The sequence below is a fragment of the Centruroides vittatus genome, unplaced genomic scaffold (genome assembly GCF_030686945.1).
Source record: "Centruroides vittatus isolate TY-2023 unplaced genomic scaffold, ASM3068694v2 contig_630, whole genome shotgun sequence".
NCBI lineage: Eukaryota > Metazoa > Arthropoda > Arachnida > Scorpiones > Buthidae > Centruroides > Centruroides vittatus.
Window position 1 is genome coordinate 116,095 of NW_027122387.1, and position 13,272 is coordinate 129,366.

At 34.9% G+C, this 13,272-nt stretch overlaps 1 protein-coding gene across 2 annotated transcripts in view; it reads left to right on the forward strand.

Annotated features, from left to right (window-relative positions):
* Nucleotides 1–9,397: 9,397 nt before the first annotated feature.
* The window catches only part of LOC136979644 (rab-like protein 6), a 41,040-nt gene continuing 37,165 nt past the window's right edge, over nt 9,398–13,272 (forward strand). For both annotated transcript variants that reach the window (XM_067275663.1, XM_067275662.1), the window contains exon 1: nt 9,398–9,593. The gene's annotated coding sequence lies outside the window, so the exon portion shown is untranslated. The remainder of the gene's footprint in view (nt 9,594–13,272) is intronic.

A 13,272-nucleotide genomic window follows, 5' to 3' on the forward strand; every position in this document is an offset into this window, starting at 1 on the left:
TAGAGCCGACGTTACGGGAGGCCTGAATTAGAACGTGCAAACCTGCATTCATCCCTATACCGCTGTGGATCCACAGCAACTAGCTATGGATAAACAGTAAATTCTTAGATATTGTTTATGCATAAGTATACAAATATAAATTCAAATCTTTTCCTGTACTTATTTGATTTTTTCAAAATTGTGGGCAATAACAGGGGCTTTTTAGCAAGCTTTTTAGGAGTTCTGCAAGACCCATAATATGGCGGCTCCGAAAAATTTCTGGCCTTTTATAAGCCATCCAGTTTCGATCCTGAATCCTACAGAGCCGCAGGATGCCACCTTAATAACCAGTTTTCTTCTTCATTTATCTATACAAGGGAACTTCATTCTAGTTATGCCGCTGTTAATACGGACAATAGGTCCGTATTAACAGGTTGAACTGACAATAGGTCCGTTTTAACAACCAAAGATTAAAAGGCTGTTCAATTAGTTGAGATAATGAGTATTTTTATGTAAATTTGATATTATTCTTAAGAATTTTTAATGAAGATTAAAAAAGATAATAGAAAGCTTTTCAAGAACTTTCATTATCAAAGAAATATATAGCTGATAATAACTATTTGCAATATTTTCAGTATCAATTTGATAAATTATCTTAATTTTATAATTGTATAAAAGGGCATAGAACTGAAAGTATATGATTAATCATGCGCTTATTAGTCAGTTTTCACATATGATTGACTAATAAGCGCATGACTAACAATAGAAATATAGATCAAAGCCTTTAACCATCAGTCTTTTATCAATTTCAGTTATAAAAGTATTTTCTGTTCTTTCTTTTAGTAAAAATATCTGTCTAGATATAATATATTGAATATTTAAGTTTTTTTGTGCACAGTTGCTGAGTGTACACATGCAATCTGCAATACTACATTCTTCTATTATGGAACCCTCTAAAATGGGGTGTGGCTTTTCATTTAAATCAAATGATCTAAATGATGTTTTCTCCTAGTAGACCAGTTGATAAAACCTATGAATACAGGTTTCAACCTGATCAAAGGACCAGGAAAACTCCACGTGTTATACATATAAAGGCCTTTCTTTCACATGTGTAGCACTTAAATACGAGCCAATTTCCCATAAAAGTCTTCCCAGAAGGCACTCCTTTATTATTAAAAGATAAATAAATAAAAATAAGATTTCTAATCTATTATAGTTTTATCGATTTCAATCATACGCTTATATCTCAAATAGAATTTTTATGTGTCAAGGATTAAGTGATTAACAGCATTAAAATGAATTAAAACAAATCATTTTACTTTTACTCGCTATTTACAATTTTTTTATAAAATCCACCCCTGCCTTCAATATCGAGCTTTTGCAATGTTATAATATTTAAAAATATAAAAAGTTTTTAAAATAAAATATCGCAACAGATGGCGCCACCGTTGTTGCCGGGAAAGTTAAGCAACTCGTTGCTGGATTTTTTAGCTATATCTGCAGAAACAAAATTTCTAAGTAATTACAACTGTCAATACTTTTTTCAAATCTATTTGATTACTTAAAATATATGCTCTCCACCTCAAATTAGTAGTGTCTTGCCCCTGTACGCCATACTTTTTCTTTAACTTTATCTAGTTTGATGTTGCATTAATACGCGAAACCCGCAACCCCGACGGCGACCGAGGAATCTTTCCGAAATACGAAATAATATTGGGCGAAATCCTAAGAATTTGATTTATTTCATGCCATGGCCGAAAACGGACGAAAAATATGTTTATTCGAACGAATTTCGGGCGATTTTCCGATGAGACGTTCGAGGACCCGGGGGTGGACTTGGTCTCTGCCGAATGTTCGGTGTCGTTGGAGACCGTCCAGCGAGAGGCAGTGGGTGGTGAAGACCTTCCCCCAGTGCGTGTGGCGTGGCACTCTCCCGGAGGCGGGAGAGTTCTGAGTCCATTCCACTTGGCCAAGGTCGTCAGGGATCAGCCAGCCACAGGCCTTGCTGTAGAAGACGTAGGGAGTGACAGCACCTCCGAGTCCTCTTCTTGGATTTCGTTGTTACTTCGTATTTTCGCGATGTCTGCCTCTTCGTCCACGCTCGCGACGTCGTCGCCATCGTCTTTCGGAAGTCGGAACGGGGAAGAATCGGAGGAGAGCGCCGCCCAAGTCGAGGAACCGCGGTTTTGTTGCTGCGGGTGGCTGCGTTTCCCTTGGCCTAGACGGTGATCCTCTTCGATTTTCCCCAACTCGTCCTTTGCACCCGGATGCGACATTCTGACCGGATTCGACACTTTCTACCCGGACTCGACACCTTTTCCCGGACGTGACCCACGGACTTGTCTCCCGAACGTGACACTCGGCAGACGACAACGGATTTGACTCCCGATTGTGACCACCCGGACGTGACACGTTTACTCACCGGAAGCGACATTCGGCCGATCTTTCTTCCCAAACAGCTGTTATGAGGATTGAGCTTCCGGTTAGGGTAGGTTAGGTTAGGCTAGGCTAGGTCAGGTCCTTCGTTCTTCTCATAACACTGTTCGGGAAGAAAGACTATCTGACAAAGGTAATAATTTTCACCTTAGGTAATAAATGAATCAACTTCTCCTTTTCTCACTCTCTTTGTGTTTTGTAGGAACATTTGGGAGGGAGATTCTTCTCCCTCCCCAACTTTACCACGAAGAAGACCAAGTGGACAAGTGAATATTTTCCGATGGTAAGAACTCTTTCGTTTTATTTTTTAACACATCTTATTCTCGTATCGTAATTTACCGTTTTTCCGTTTATAGACATGCCGAAGACGTTCTTCGATCACACACACACACACACGGACACAACATCACTTTACACGAAGATATACACCGTTTAACCTTTACTCGAATTCTCGCACTCACGCACTTACACGTCAAGCGCCCCGTTCTGTGTATGTAATTAGACACAATGAAACAACCCGAACACTCGCTTCCCACAAATCCAACCCCTGGGTCCTCGTCCCGGGAAGTGGAAACGCCAATTTTAAAGATTAAAATACTTTAAATTGGCGGCCGAAGGGGCTCTGGTAATCACACATCTTGCATCACTTAAATGGAATTTTACACATTAGCATCAATAATCGTTTTGTGATGAATTTTTCTGTTAAATTTAGTGTAGTAAGAAATTATCTGCCCACAAATTTCGCTCGTATTCAAGTATTGCTAACTCGTTAATCGCTCAAACTTCCGGCCGTAACCTTGTTTTCTAGGTGTTGAAAGTAGCGACACTTCCATATAAACAGTTTCTTATTGTACTGTACACTAGACACTTACACATAAATTGTTTTTAGTTGGTCGGCAATGTCACATAATATATTATTTCGGTGAGAAATTGATATTCGATGTACACCATTTCGTTCACGACGGGTTTTAGGAACTTAAGTATGACATATATTGAGGACGTTCTGTATTTAATAATAACGGATGAAATTTGATCCAATAATCTAGTGTCTTATATCAGGGTCACTACCGTGACTCCTGATATAAGACACTAAAAAAGTCACTAACTGACAACATATACAGGAATCAGAGTTTCCGATTTTCGGGGGTCGATTTTTCTGCCCCAAACACCCTATGGTATTTTCCAATATCTAGTGTCGTTCGAAGGAAAATTATTTTCTTAAGTAGTGAGCAAAATTTCAAGATTTTGTAAACGTCAATGACTGTGGACACGCTGAACCGCTATTCTCCACCAATGGTCTTTCGCCCGCCCGATCACGTGACCGTCTTCCTTCCTTCGTTTTCTTTTTCTAGAACAACGTTTAGGCATTGGTCTTTCTCTTTTAATAATGTTTTCTTTTTTCATTATATGGTCTTGAGCCAAAACTTTTTTAAAATAAATTTTCAATATCGCAATTACATTCTGAATCGCGAGCTATAATGAGCTAAATCGCGAGCCCCTGATATAAGGGCTAAAATTAAAAATAAAATTATAAAAACTTACTTGTGCGGTGGATATGCATACCTGGTACAAAATATTCTTCAATTGTATGAATATACTTTTAAAGAAAATTATAATTAAATATAGCTTTGTAAAGAAACGTACTGTACATAAAAATAACATAAAATTTTCTTTACTTTTTAAAGGCCTACAGTAACATAAATGCACTAGCCGTGTCGTCCTTATCTCGAACAGTTTGTAGATATCTATCCTTTTCGAATATTCAGCCGAGGCAGTTGTATCACACGGTGTTGTAGTCACATACCACAAGGCCCTCTGTTCCATCTATAAAGAGATAGCCGGATATAGTAGGCACAGAATTCTAAAAAGTAAGGAAATTGTAGAGTTTTAGAAAAACCCTATAATTTCCTCACTCCTTAGAAATGAAAAAGATGCCACTGAGAGAAAATAGTGCCTCGACCGAAACAATTGAATAGGTTAGAAATGTAGAAAGCCTTCGGGTAGCTCACTTCGAGGAGACAGACTATTTCGTAGGGCTAGAGTGCGTATAAAAAGTTACAAGTCTTCTTCAAATATTGACACTAATAATATCTATCATGTCTTTCTTAATTATGCATAATTAACAGAGACCGAGATTAAAACAGTTGTCTTTAATTCGCCTATTTAACTTCGGATTGGTAATTTTCCAATCCCTATTCGGGCTGACGGCTTCAGTGTCTAAAGTTGTTGTCTACAACATAACGAACAAAAGGATAGTTCGTCTTAATATACGTTTGTTATCCACAATGATGTATATAGCGCGCAATTTGTACACATCTTAATGGTGTATTTACGACATATCAGTGTCTTGCACTTACTGGCATGTTATAAGTGTCTATTTTTGATGGGCAAATGCAACGCTTCTTCCATTTCCAACAGTTATTAACTCCTTATTTATCTTGATTCATAAACTCCATAAGGTTTAGATACACGGACACTTGGCAATGTTTATCAAAAAGTTTATTTCAGTCGGTACGTACACCTGTATTTGTGTAAGTTTCGGGCTGCATAGGCCCCTCTTCAGCCGACTTGGATTCTCTGTACATATCTGTTATCCTCGCTGTCGGTTGTATACATTTCTTCTTATGAATCAACAAAAATTACCGGCACGGTTTCAAAATACGTCTAACACAAGTAGAAAACAGAAACGGCAACGTTTAACAGGAGAAATGCATACAACCGACAGCGAGGATAACGGATATGTACAGAGAATCCAAGTCGGCTGAAGAGGGGCCTATGCAGCCCGAAACTTACACAAATACAGGTGTACGTACCGACTGAAATAAACTTTTTGATAAACATTGCCAAGTGTCCGTGTATCTAAACCTTATGGAGTTTATGAATCAACAAAAATTACCGGCACGGTTTCAAAATACGTCCTTATTACCTCTTAGAAGGATTTTAACTTCAATATTGCGATTCATAACACGACAAAATGTAATTTGTCATTGTAAATATTTTCACAAGCTGAAACCAAAGTTTTCATAACTACGAGCAATTGTTTATTGCGACAGCGTCACAATGCCAGGTTGAAATTTTTAATCATATTTTGAAATCGTTTAATTTAAAACATGTGCTCTCCATCTCAAATTAGTAGTGGCTTGGCCCTGTAATCATACTTTTCCTTCAACAATAGAGTCATGCCGTTCATCTATTAACTGCTTTCGGGAGAGGGGAGTTTTGAATTGAAAAAACGTGACTCCTGGTTTGCATCGGAAGTTAATATGTAGTTAATTGAGGCCTTCTGTCCCTAAAGGGCCGTTCATAAATTACGTAAGGGCGATTTCGGTCATTCTAGACCCCCACCCACCCCTGTGTAAAACACCGTAATATTTTCTTTGATCCCCCCTCCCTTTCCCTCCCCTATCTTACGTAATATTTAAGCATAATTTTATAGAAAGATTTTAATAAAAATAAATTTTTTAATGAAACCCTATAAATCTTAGACCCAAAATATATAATTATTAATTAGTTAATTAATATGTACTATTATTTATAAAAGACTTTATGTGAACAAATTTAAAAATATAAAAATTTAATGAACTCGAATGAACAATTTATTTTAAGAACTTTATTTTTTAATTATTAACAATCTTTTCATCATTATCATCACTAATCAACGTCATAATATTCATTTTTTTATTAATTTTAATTTTCCCAAAATGACGCAAAATACTTTGACAGATCGACTAGCACGTGTAAACAGAAACGTTATACAAAATAAAACAAGAGAGGATAGAAACCACATTCCGTTGCCATATTAATTACATTTTGGCTAAGGCCAAGAAAATAAACTACATTCTGCTAAAATGTGCTAGGTGCACCGGGGGACTAAATCATAAAGCTTATAAAACTCTATATAATAAGGCAATACAGCCAATGCTACTTTATGCGGCCTCTAGCTGGGGTCATGTAACTAGTAAAAATTTAGTAGCGAGTAAATTACACTCTCTTCAAAGACAGTTTGCCATCAGAATTTCAAAGCGCTGTAGAACTGTTTGTACTAATGCCTCTCTGATTCTAACAGAACTCCTTCCTTCGCCACTATGTATTGTAAAAAAGGTTCTAAACTACTACATTAGAACTACTGTGAACTGTGAAGCGCGATAGGAATACACAGACACGTGAATTCAATTAAAACAAATTTAATTTCGCGATAAACAATCTATACAGATGAGTTCTTTTGGATTCCCTCGGTCCAATTTCTCTTACTGTCCGATAGTAACAAAAACCCAAGTAGCTTACCTTCTTGGCCACTACTTGCCCGACAATACTAATGAAACCCGCGCGATCCTTAACTAACTTAAATCTAAGGATAGAAAAGTATAGAGATAGGGAAATGAGAAGAATTGATAGGATAGTGGGGTACCCTTGTTCTCGCTGGACTCCGATGCCGGCTGGTGTTTTATTCTGCGTGTCTCTGGGTTCGTCAATGTTTTAAAAATCTTCTACTATAATTTCTTTTCGGGGTCTCTGATTCTACAGTCCGGATCCTCACCTCACGGCTCTCTATTCGGCCCTCGTGGAATTCCGTCTCACGAGCTCGCTGTTTTCGTCCGTGCTTCTTCGTGTCCGGCCGGAGAAAAAGTGACCCTTCGTGACCCAGATTTGACTCGTCCTCCACTCGAAGTCTTTGTTCCACACGGCCCCCTGGTGGGCGGGGAGTGGGAAGCCCCTGTTCCCAGAAGCCAGAACAATGAACAAAGGAAGTTAGAAAAAAGGGTTAAGAAAGAGAAAAATTATTAAAACTAATTAAATCTATAATACATATGTACAAAAATATATGGCGTACAGCCACACTACAAACATCAAGACTCAACGACAGTCTCTACTCCTATCTACGGCTGTTCAAATGCTACCATATTGCAATTATCCTATCTCTGATCATCACCCCGTAAACAAGGTTATCCTCGGGGTACATTTGGTGTCATCTGCTTCCTCCATAGATAACCATGCAGACATTAATATATACACAGATAGGTCCAAAAGCTCCCTTCGTGTCTGCTCAAGTATCTGTATCTTTCTCAAAACTGGCATATTTTGCCCAAAATATGTTAGAAGGTACAGATACCCCCACATATTAAGCTGAAGAAGATGCTGACTACCAAGCTGTTCAGTGGGCCACTTCACTACCAAACAAAACTTTGTATATCAACATTTACAGTGATTCTTAGTCTGTCCTAAAAGCTCTATTAAATCCCAATTGCAATAGCAATAAAATCACATATATCCAGCACCATATTAAAAATCTTGTAATTAAGATAACTTTTATGTTTGTTCGTGGTCATACTGGCATACTAGGAAATAAAAAAGCCGACATTGTGGCTATGTCAGCTGCAAAGGACTACACTCACATCCCTCTCTCACGCAGTAGCCTTAAAAATTATATTTATTACAACGCTGTGCAATAGTGGAATCAACAATAGTTGAGCAGTAAAAGTGGTAGAATAAAGACTTTATTTTCCTAGTGTTAAATGCAGGTTCTCATCACCACTCAGAGATTTAACGTTTGCTACTGCTCAACTACTTACTGAGCATGTATAACCGGGCAGAAACTGCCTCTTGCTTTTGTTCTACAGAAAACCTAGACACCGTCGACCGACGACCCCTAAGATTTTCATATCTGATCTTCCGATCTTCGGATTATTCGACCGGATCGGGATTTGATTCTACGTTTTTTAAAGCTGCATTATTTGGCAATATAAAAAATGTGTATACCACAAGAGAAATAAGTGATTTAATTCATATTGAAAATTACTACACGTATACATTTTCCTGTGTATACTCTATTACTTAGTATTTCCGAAGTTATCGGTGACATTAGCCACATCAGAAAACTCATTCTCAAAGTTAAGACTTATTAAAAATTATTTGACAATCTAGTGGGACAGTCTAAATTACCAGATTTGACAATTTTAATTATAGAGAACGAAAGAACAAGAAAAATTGGTGTAGAAGTCATTGTCAACAGTTTAGATCAAAGTAAATTCCAATAGAGCGGCCAGGCCCATTATTGTGGGCTTGCCCTATTAATATAGGCTATGCCCAGCATAATGGGCTTGCTAAAAAGGTTTTCTTACTTATTAGTGCCTACAGGGCAGAAAAGTTTTAAAAAATATGCAACATTAGTGACGAAAACAGCTCTTCGACTTGCGCTGTAGTGTTGTAATAAATTCTTTTATTTTCATTCTTTCACTACGTGTAGAATTTGATTACTCTTACACGACGGCTTTAAGGCAATTTGATTGTTTTGTAAGAGTGTATTTTTTCTTTATACAGTTCCCTTTAATGTGTCATAATAGCGCAATACGCATTGTGGAATTTTTCTATTAAATCAAGTTTCGAAATCAATTATTCTTTCAAGATAATCTGAATAATTTTTTAATATAGCAACCTATAATTTATTTTATTTCAATAATTTCCCAATATATTCTAAAAGTATGTAATTTGGGTGTTAAAATCTTTAATTTTGACAATAGCGAGGTTGAGGCCGAAGTTTTAAACGCGAAAACGTGTACGTCGAACGTTCGGCGCCGCTTTCCTGTAAGCCTGGAAGTTTGACAATGGCGTTTGGAATGTCGAGCATGATTCCACTGACTTTCCAAACGCCATTGTCAAACTTCTAGGCTTACAGGAAAGCGGCGCCGAACGTTCGACGTACACGTTTTCGCGTTTAAAACTTCGGCCTCAACTTCGCTATTAATTAATTTTTTTGAGTTTTCCTAGATGGCGCTGACCGAGTATGACTATTAAAAACGTATCCATTAATATATTCGATCTTTTCCGAATTTTTAATAAATTATTAATTATTAATATTTATAGAAAATTATTTTAAAAAAATACGAGTAATAAATTAGATTTTTCTTTTTTTAATAATAATAAAAAATAATAATAATAATAATAATAATGGAAAAAAATAACAAGTTAACATTTCCGCCGGTAGGGTACGCCATGTGTAGAATTGATGATGTTTTACGTTAAAGCTGGTATGGTTTATTTTCCATTAAAAAACAGCATATGGATTTAACGTTGTAAACAATAAGAATTGCTGTAATTTATTAATTTTGTGTCATGTGTATCGTTTAACGTTTAAGTTATCGGTAATATAACATGTTGAGAGTGCTACATGTGTTGATTTGGTAAGTGTAAAGGTTAAAGAACTTTTATCTTGACAAATTATATCTTAAGTGTTGGTGTTTCTTAATTTAGTTCCCATGTCGTGATATATTTTCGCCTATTTGATTCAACTGCAGTTAAATTAGCCGTTTAAGAAGAATATCCTGTTTAGTTTATTTTTTAAAATGAATTTATTAAATATCTTTTCTTTCCTACAGGATTTAAGCAGTGTTTTATTCACAGAAACCTTACACTCAATGTTAAATGGACCATTAATGATACAACTGTAACTAAAGTGTTTCATCTGTTGCTCGTATGCATACAGTAAATCCAATATGGTGTAATAAGGAACCATATTTAAATGGATTTCTCAGAAAAATAAGTAAATAAACATGAATTTTTATTATTAATGAATTAAAAGAAATGCTCCTCCAGTCATAATTTCATACGAGATAAGTTTGTTAGTTAAACTCAACAAATTTAATTAAATTGTAAAAAAGTATGCGTTATTCTTGTCCCGACAAACACGCAATTGATTATAAGAAGCGAGTGTAATGGTGATGAATAGAAAATAGAGAGTAGAAAGTAAGATATTGATTTTTTTTTTTTTTTTAAGTATTTGAAATCAATGCCTGGTAGCAATTAGTATTGATTTGTTAAGGAAGATGATGAATTAAGTATGATGGGACTAAAAGTTTAAATCTGCAAGTGCGATTAATTGGATTTTGAAATAAGTACGAGTATAAAAAACGGCGGCCAGATACGTTGACGTAATTCGTATCTGTTTTGTGATGGAAGAGAAACGTTAACTTACTCTTTGGATTCGTCCTTTTGCTTAAAATTTGTTCGTCGACGGTTTATTTCCGTTTATACATTTTTGTGATTTGGTAAAATACATTATACATATGAAAGTTACGTGGAATTACTTTAAAGATAAATTGTAACTATATGAAAAGACAGTAGACTGTTTATTAAAGATTGAAATACCAAATATCAGATCATGTTACATTTAACTAAATATGGACTTGTCTAATGTTTTGATATTGAGTATAAAAAAAAATAGTAGCCAAAGTTGAATGGTTGACATTTTAACTTGTGTTAGATAAAGTTTCTGTTATATTGTTTTTTTATATTGAAAAAATTAATTTTTTTTTCTTATTTTTAAAATTAAACAATATTTTGTTTTAATGAAGATGAACTGATCACAGTAATTTCAACAGTGGACGAAGCTAAAAGAGCTCTAGTTAATGGGCCATTTTCAGGTGTGGACAGTGAAAAGTTGAATGCTAGTGTCAGAAGAAAGGACAAGGATAGATTCCCATAGAGTAATCAAACAGGGAGGTGGGACTATGATGGTGGCAGTTTATATGAAAGAATGATGAGACATTGCTAAGCATGCAAAGGATTCCTTATCCCTGCCATTTACTAACACATGTATATACAGCAGAGACAAGGAATCTCTTTCCCTGCAATATATCCTTATTCTTTCATATCAACTTCCACCATTATAGCCCACCTCCCCTGCTTGTTTACTCTATTTGAATCTTACTCTCTGTCCTTTCTTCCAACACTAGCATTTACTTTTGATTGTTCATACCTGAGTATGGCCCATTCAAAACATCAAAAACATTAGTGCTCTTTTAGCTTCACCCACCGTTAATGATCTGTTAATTAATATAGCTATTCATTTTAATTTGTTTTTACATAAAATTATGATTTATAACATGCTCCATTTATAAATCATAAATTGTACAGAAATAGTTTTTTAGAAAATAAAATGATATTGGTTTTTAGGAATGCATTTAATAGATTTAAATATAAAGGATGAATTATTTTTATAAAACTATAAGCAAATTAGAAAAGTAAATTTTAACATTCTTCTTATATAATAATTTTTCAAATTTATAGTTATGAATAGTTCAATGATGGCCAACTGGCTGCCTGTGGGCCACTATCCCATAGAAGTAATCAATTTATGACTAACGAGGAGAGTCCAATGCTTGTAGTGATCCATGACTTTGTGAGTTATCCAAAATGGTGTACAAGACCTGACATAATTTATTCTGATGACAATATGAGTTCAGTTACTTGTGCACTCTATTAATCTTTATGTATTCTTTTTATCATTGAGAAATTTGAATACTTAGTGCAATTTCTATTTCAAGTTTTAGGAATTTTTAACTGGCTTACAGTTATGGTTGGTTTTATGTACTACATCAACGATACATTGACAATCTTTATGGAAAACATATCAGCCAACAGAGGAGGCCTGAGTGCTAGCCAGAAACACATATTGGCATTTGGAAGAATTGGTTTATACACTGTAAAGTACATCAGAAAATAAAGTGGATGTGAAAAAGTCCGGTGTCTAGTATCAACACTTCATGATGCCTCAAAATATAATTTAAAGGACACAGTTTCAACACAGAGAAGGTATTTGCAGTTGAGCAGCTACTGTGTTAGACTTGTAAAAGGAAATGTAAAGAAATGAAACTCAATAATGATTTCTAAATCTGTAGACTACATCACGTCTCGTGTAATAGAAAGAAAGAAGTTGTTTGGAACTCTTTAGTGGGAATATAATGCAGATGGTGTTGAGTGGATGGATTTTGCTGAATAGACACGATAGGATACAAAGTACTCACATGGACACGTGCCTCCAACATTCCCATTGGGTCAATTGAAGAACACCATACAAATCCGTGGGAGTGAAATAACTTGATGGCAAAGTGTAGTGGAAAAAATAATTTGATTAATGTAATGCTATTGTCACATAGTGTTTTATTTTGATAAAAGTATAAATAAATCATTTTATGTTAATATCTATTACAAAATTGAATATTTGACATTATAATGCAAATTAGGGATGAAAACCATTTTGATATTGTTTGTGAAAGCAGTTTTGTCATAATTGACAATGAATGACATGGGGTATAGCATGACATCATTTATGAATGGTTCTTAAATAATTCACAAATTAAGCTTTAAGTCAATAAATTGCCCAAATTTTTTATTCAGGTTTTTCCCCTGTATAAGTCTGTAAAATTTGGTCAAGATGTTGCCTCAAAATAAAACTAATTACATTAGAAGAAAATAAATAAAAATTAAAAGATTTTGAATAGTTTATCAGTACAGGTATCCCTCATATAACACAGTTTTGCTCTAGCCTGGTTTGAGAATTGGGGAAATTCCCTGTACAAAACAAGCAAGCTTGTGTATTGTCTCATATTTGTCCATGGATTTTAGAATATTAAATTTACAATCTTGTTTTGCACCTTTCGTCCACTTTTCTTTAATGAGAATTGATTATACGATATTTCTTTTTTTCTTGTCCTAGCTTCATTATAAACCAGGTGTCGTCATCGTTAGTTTTAGTGCTGTAAATGAATCGAAAGACTGTTGCTGTATTTTGTTTCTGTAGATTAAATTAAAAGTTACTACATGAAAAGATTAAATTTTTAAAGATCTCTAAGGAAAACACAAGCAAATTAAAATATTAGATTTTATCAAAAAAGAAGAGAAAAATCAAAATGTTGCCAATACTTCATCTTAAGGTCAACAGGAAAGCTCAGATGATGATGATATTCATCCAAAAAGAAAATGCTTTTGTTTAATGGTGTTTATCAATGAATCAAAAATTAATATTAATGGCAATACTTTCGATTATGATAGTTATTTAATTATTGATTGCTTTAATAAACA